Genomic DNA, 7,456 nt, shown 5'->3' with positions numbered 1-7,456 from the left:
TTTCCCGAAGTCTGTAGCCTAGACCTGGAGGTGTTTCCAGTCTTCTCATAACTTCATCCTAGATGCCAATTATCATCTGATTACAAATTCCTTTCATCTAATTTGGTTTTCTTCCTAATCTGTCTATGGAGATAGACATACCAAAAAGAGCCAGCAACCTAGGTTTCTTTTCTATTTTTCTTTTCTTTTTTTTTTTTTTTTTTGAGACAGAGTCCCACTCTGTCACCAGGGCTGTAGTGCAATTACGCAATCTTGGCTCACTATAACCCCTGTCTCCCAGATTCAACCAATTCTCTTGTCTCAGCCTCCTGAGTAGCTGGGATTACAGGTGCCTGTCACTACACCCAGATAATTTTTGCATTTTTAAGCAGAGACAGGGCTTCATCATGTTGGCCAGGCTGGTCCTGAACTCCTGACCTCAGGAGATCCACCAACGTTGGCCTCCCAAAGTGCTGGGATCACAGGCATGAGTCACTGTGCCTAGCCTCAGTCAAACTTTTATTTCATCCCTCAGCATTGCTGGGATGACATGGCTGCCTGCCCTGGTCCATTTTGTCCCTTGGTGGGACCCCTGTGGTCTCAAACAAAACAAAACAAAACAAAAAAAACAACAAAAAACAGATAAATTTATGTATTCAACTCCACTGGCTAAGGAGTCAACATTCTGGGGCGAAATAAATGGCCAAAGACGCCCATGTCCCTGCAATTCTTCTGTCTTTAGTTTTCTTCGCCAAATTGGACACATTAACGACACATGAAATTACACATTCCTAGGGAGGAGCCCTGCTCCATGCATTACTCAGATGTAAACCTTCCGCTGGCCAAGGTGCTGATGTCAGGGAGCCATCAGTGCTGGTCTCAGGGCTTCTAGTTGCACCACCTAACTGAAGTTCACTCTGCAAAGAATATACAACCAAAAAAGTTGGTATGGTTGAGAGTCTGATTTCTATGTATTTCTGTTTTGATGAGAACAGAGCTGATATATTTTTACAGTTATGAAAGGAGTTCTATGGGAAACACAGGTTACCCACTTTGCATTTCCTGTTGAGTCTGCAGTTACTCTTGTGTGCCAAGTGAAGGGCAGCTTTGACCAGGTTCTGTCTCCGAGTGGCTTCCTGTGTCTTCAGGACTGCAGGGAGCCTCCCCTGCCTCTGCACTCCTGCAGCACTGTAGACCTGTCCTGTGGAATTGCTTCCTGTGGACACGCATGTCCTTGGCATAAATATGCACCCCTTCACTCAGGAACTCGCTGCTGCCCTCGTGCAAGGACTTACTCTGCCTCCATTTTCCCCACTCCATTGTTCAAACCAAAACCCAGGGATGAAAATTGGCTCCTCTCTTTTCCTTACCCATCTTGTATAATCTGTCAGCAAATCCTGCCTACCTAACTTCCAAAATTATCACCCAATTGTCCCTTCTCTCCAACTCTATCATTACACCTGACCAGTTTCTGGGTTTTTACGACTTCCCCACTGCACCCCCATCTCTGCTTCTGCTCTCACTCTCCACAGCCTCTCAGCTTACATGCCACAGTCATGCTTAAAAAGTAAAATACAAGGGCCGGGTATGGTGCTTCATGCCTGTAATCCCAGCACTTTGGGAGGCCGAGGTGGGTGGATCACTTGAGGTCAGGAGTTGGAGACCAGCCTGGCCAATATGGTGAAACCCTGTCTGTACTAAAAAATATAAAAATTAGCTGGGCGTGGTGGTGAGTGACTGTAATCGGTGCCCACCACCACTGGGAAGTACTCGGGAAGCTGAGGCAGGGGAATCGCTTGAACCCAGGCGGTGGAGGTTGCAGAGAGCTGAGATTGCACCACTGCACTCCAGCCTGGGGGAGAGACTGAGACTCCGTCTCAATAAAATATAATAAAATAAAAAAATAAAATATGAGATAAATTGGGCCGGGAGCAGTGGCTCATGCTTATAATTCCAGCACTTGAGAGGCCGAGCTGGGCAGATAACTTGAGGTCAGGAGTTTATGACCAGCCTGACTAACATGGTGAAACCCCATCTCTACTAAAAATACAAAAATTAGCCGGGCATGTGGCACACACCTGTAATCCCAGCTACTCGGGAGGCTGAGGCGGGAGAATCGCTTCAATCTGGGAAGTGGAGTGAGGAGTGAGGGGAGATCATGCCACTACACTCCAGCCTGAGTGACAGAGCGACACTGTCTCAAGACAAACAAACAAATAAACAGATAAATCAAGCTCGTTCAGGTACAATTCATACAATGAAATGTACACATTTTAAGTGGATATGACTTTGTCTTTCAACTTCCTCTTGCTGATGCAGTGCTGGCCACACCAACCTCCTTTCTTCCCTGGAGTATACCAGTCTCCCTTTCATTCCAGGACCTTTGTGATGGCTGTGCCCTCTGCCTGGAAGGGCTTTCCCTGGCCCCTTCTTGTCATCTCAGCTTTAGAGAGCACCCCTCCATCTAAAGTAGCTGCCAAGCCCCTCCCACCACATCACTCTGTCTTATTCTTTTTTTTTTTGACCGAGTCTTGCTCTGTTGCATAGGCTGGAGTGCAGTGGCTCCATCTTGGAGGCTCACGGCAACCTCTGCCTCCCGGGTCAAGCGATTCCCCTGCCTCAACCTCTTGAGTAGCTGAGATTACAGGCATGTGCCACCATGTCCAGCTAACTTTTTTGTATCTTTTTTTTTTTTTTTTTTTTTGAGATGGAGTCTGGCTCTGTCGCCCAGGCTGGAGTGCGGTGGCCCGATCTCAGCTCACTGCAAGCTCCGCCTCCCAGGTTTACGCCATTCTCCTGCCTCCACCTCCCAAGTAGCTGGGACTACAGGCGCCCGCCTCGTTGCCCGGCTAGTTTTTTTTTGTATTCTTTAGTAGAGAGGGGGTTTCACCGTATTAGTCAGGGTGGTCTCGATCTCCTGACCTTGTGATCCGCCCATCTCGGCCTCCCAAAGTGCTAGGATTACAGGCTTGAGCCACCGCGCCCGGCCACTTTTTTGTATCTTTAGTAGAGATGGGGTTTCACCATGTTGGGGAGGCTGGTCTTGAACTCCTGACCTCAAATGATCTGCCCACCTCGGCCTCTCAAAGTGCTGGGATTACAGGTGTGAGTCACCGTGCCTGGCCCCTCTGTCTTATTCTTACCACACTGCTCACTGATTTTTTTTTTTCTTTTTTTTACATCTTCTGTCTGTTGTTGATTTCTGTTCCTGCCACTACAATGCAAGCCCCAGAGGGACTTGAGAGGCCAAGGCAGGCAGATCACAAAGTCAGGAGATAGAGACCATCCTGGCTGACATGGTGAAACCCTGTCTCTACTAAAAATACAAAAATTAGCCGGGCATGGTGGTGCACACCTGTAGTCCCAGCTACTCGAGAGGCTGAAGCAGGAGAATTGCTTGAACCCAGGAGTTGGAGGTTGCAGTGAGCCAAGATTGCGCCACTGCACTCCAGCCTGGGCGACAGAGTGAGGCTCCACATCAAAAAAAAAAAAAAAAAAAAGAAGAAGAAGAAGAAAAATGAACGCAAGCCCCAGGAAAGCAGGGAGCTTATCCGCATACCTTGTCTTCTCTTGTCTTCTGTCCCTCCCTTGTCAGCCATATCCAACGTTTTTGGCATCAGAGACCAGTTTCATGGAAAACAATTTTTCCACAGACGGGAGTGTGGGGATGGGGGGGGAGGATCAGGATGAAACTGTTCCATCTCAGGTCATCAGGCATTACATTCCCATAAGGAGAGCAGAACCTGGATCCCTCACGTGGGCAGTTCACAATAGGGTCCCGCTCCTATGAAAATCTGATGCCGCTGCTGATCTGACAGGAGGCGAAGCTCAGGCGGTCATGCTGGGTTGCCCCTCACCTCCTGCTGTGTGGCCTGGTTCCTAACTGGCCATGGACTGGTACTGGTCTGCACCTGGGGCACAGTTAGGGACCCCTGCCTTATCTCACTGTGCCCAATACCCAAGTCTTCCTCTGTGCCTTCTGGAATTCAGTCAAATACCTGCCAAACCCCACACATTCTGCACCTCCAACCCCACACCTGCGCCCCTCCCGCTGTGGTCTGCCCAAGGGGGGCTTCTTTCTTCCTCTTATACTGGACCCAAGGACCTCATCTTTTCCTGGGCCTTAGTGCCGGGTGCCCAGGGTGTCCTGGGTCCACTGCTCTCTCTCCCTGGGCAATCTCCTGTGATCTCATGCCCACATGCTGGCCTCTCCCAAGTGCTCTGCCACCCAGCTCTCCCTCCACACTCCTAGGTGTGTCCGGTGGCTTATCAAACCCCTGACTCAGAACTGACGGGCAACATCCCCAAAGCTAGATTCCCAATCATGCCCTCCCCAAAAATCTGCTGCACCCCAGCCTTCTCCACCTTAGTCAATGCCAGTGCCCTGCTTCCGTTGCTCAGATCAAAACATGGAGTCACCTTGGACAACCCTTTTTTTTCCTCACATCCAATTGGGCAGGCTCTACATTCAAGATATATCTTCACTATATTTCTCACCACATCCACAGCCACCATCCTGGTCCCAGAACCCTTTCTCTTCTAGGAGAATGCAGCAGCCTGCGTCTGGCCCCTGAGCTCCATCTCTTCCTTTAGTCTCTTCTCAACACAACAACCAGAGTGACCTTCAAAACCAACTTAGACTTTGTCCTTCCTCTATTCAAAATCACAGTGGTCCTGCATCTCTCCCAGGACAAAAGCCAAACACCTAATCTTTTAAGAGGACCTGAACTTTGTTTTTAATCAGTTTAATCTTAATGTGGTTAAGACATGGCAGGCATGGAAATGACTGTCATGGAGGAAGAGGAGGTGCATCCTCATAGACGCCTAGAATAGGAGGTGCAGCACGCCGTGGGGGCCACTGGAGGAAGGGGCAGGGTCAGCCGGGAGGCAGAAAAAGCAGGAAAACGTGGGCAAGAGGAAAGGGTAAGCAGGCTGGGTAAGCAGGTTTGAGATTGGCTAGTTTGGATCATTTCAGGGGGTCCTGGGCACAGGGGCTGGTGGTCTGGTGTCTAGTCCTGGAGTGGTTAGGCAGGTGGACAGTGGCCTGGAGTGAGCGCCCGACACTGGAGGTGATTGAGGGTATGGGCCCTTGATAGGTTGGTTTGCAGATTCACTATCTCTAGGAATGAGCTACCCCTACGAGGGGCTCATCCCTCTAAGGCCAGCAAGGCCCCAGTATGTAAAGCATCAAAATACAGAATGAAAAAGACAAGGGGAAGACACTGTCAATGCCTCACAGGAGCCGCTGCCCTGCCTGGCCCTGGTCGGCCTCCTTTCCTTGTTACCTAACCCTTTCTTCCTCTGTGCAGGCCACCCTGCGTGCCTGGCCTCAGTCCTCTGTGGGCTGCAGGGTTCACCCCTCCACACCTTCTCAGTGGTCGCTCTGCCCACCCAGAGTGGAGCTGGCCGTGGGTCATGCCCCGCCCTGTGCCCCCAGCCCCATCCCACTGCTATACCTCTGCTTTCGTCTTGAGCATTTATTACCTTCTGACAAGCCACATAATTTACTTACTTTTTATGTTTGCTGTTTTTTCTTTCTTTGACTGAAACGTGAGCTCCCTGTTGTGAAAATCTGATGCACCCCAACTGCCTGGATCAGCATCTGGGTCGTCCTTGGCCTTGAGAAATTCAAGTTGAACGAGTGACAGTTAAAAGATGAGGAACGAGGCGCATGCGGGCCCTTCACTCTGCCATTTCAGAGGTGAATTTATGCAGGCAGCCACTTAGCTGCTTCTTGGAAACGCGAATGATTGACTTAGGGAAAGGAGAAATGGCACCGGGCCGCAGTGGGGAGAATGGGCCTCCCTCCCACAGTCTTCCTCCCTTTCTCCCACATGGCCTCAGCCTCCAGCTGAGCCAAAACCGAACAATAACCTAAGGACCTTCCTAACAAGGACAGAAGTGGACGGCCTCTCAGCTTGGATTTTGTTCCTCTCAGGTCTGCTCTCACATTTGATTTTTATTGAGATATAATTCGCACACTATAAAAACCACCCCCTAAGGTAAACAACTCGGTGGTTTAGAGTCTGTTCTCAGAGTTGTGCATCTGCCACCACCGTAACCACTTTAGAACACTTTACCCCAAGGAGATCTGCCACCCCTCTGCTGTAACCCCAGCGCCCTCCCCACCGCCCCCAGCCTGAGGCAACCCGCTCTCTGCCTTCTGTTTTGTGTGTTTGCCTGTCATGGACAGTTTCCCCAAATAGAACCAGGTGCCATGTGGCCTTTTGTGTCTGGCTTCTTTCTGCTGCCATATTTTATCCACTCCTGATTCAGAACCCAAAAACCTAAAATGTGCAAGGGACGTATTTGGGTTTGATAGGCAGAAATTGAAAACTGGTCACGAACTTTCCTGGGGGCCTACAGTTGGAGGTGGAAACAGGGCTGCATGTGTCCAGGGCCCCCACAGCGGCTCTGCTTTACTCTACAGATTTGTGTTCTAGTTGCTTGTCCCTCCCTGTCCCCTCCTTATCCCTTCTGAGGGCAGGTGGGGGCAGAAAGAACCAGAGCTTGCAGCCCAGGAGACCACCTGAGGTACCCCCAAGTCCCATTTCTGGAGGTCTGGCGGAACTCTCAGAAATTCATTCTAGACCTGGCCTGGCCTCTGAAGCTAAGTTGCCCTAGCCAAGTGCAGGGTAGTCCTGGGCGTTCCTGCTTGGATCCAGCTCAGAGCAGAGCCCTGGAAACAGGCCTGGGTGAGCTCAGAGACCAGCCCCACCAGGCCCCGGTCCACCCAGCCTTATGCCTGGCAGCACTGATTGATCGCCGACCTGTGGCTCTGGGTGGCTCTGTCCGCATGTCCCCGCGTTCAGACCGAGACCACTATTGCTAATGTAGTATCCACTAAAAACCTGTCATCTAAGGGAAATTTATCTCCCGATAGTCCATGGCCAATGAGGCCTGGTTGTGTTACTTGAGCATCAGTGCAGTTTTCCATTTTTCTTTAAACACACTTGCTAGGCTTCTGGCAAGGGCTATTGTAAACACTTCCCATCATCCCTACGTATTTTTATTTTTAGCCTCGAGTTCTGCAGTGCCAGGAGAGACCCCAGGTCTTTGCTCTGTCATTGTAAAGAACCTGCCTTGGCCGGGCGCGGTGGCTCACATCTGTAATCCCAGCACTTTGGGAGGCCAAGGTGGACGGATCATGAGGTCAAGAGATCAAGATCATCCTGGCTAACATGGTGAAACCTAGTCTCTACTAAAAATATAAAAAAATGAGCCGAGAGTGGATGCGGGCACCTGTAATCCCAGCTACTCGGGAGGCTGAGGCAGGAGAATCACTTGAACCCAGGAAGCGAAGTTTGCAGTGAGCTGAGAGCGTGCCACTGCACTTCAGCCTGGGCAACAAGAGTGAAACTCCATCTGAAAGAAAAAAAAAGAAAAGAAAAGAACCTGCCCTGCAGCCGGACAGAGCTGATTGCTCTGGTGTTCATGGTTAAACATTGTCAAACCAGCAGAACTGGCTGGCCCCAAC

Source organism: Piliocolobus tephrosceles, chromosome 15, assembly GCF_002776525.5.
Source record: "Piliocolobus tephrosceles isolate RC106 chromosome 15, ASM277652v3, whole genome shotgun sequence".
In the NCBI taxonomy this organism is placed as follows: domain Eukaryota; kingdom Metazoa; phylum Chordata; class Mammalia; order Primates; family Cercopithecidae; genus Piliocolobus; species Piliocolobus tephrosceles.
This window is presented reverse-complemented; position numbering follows the sequence as displayed.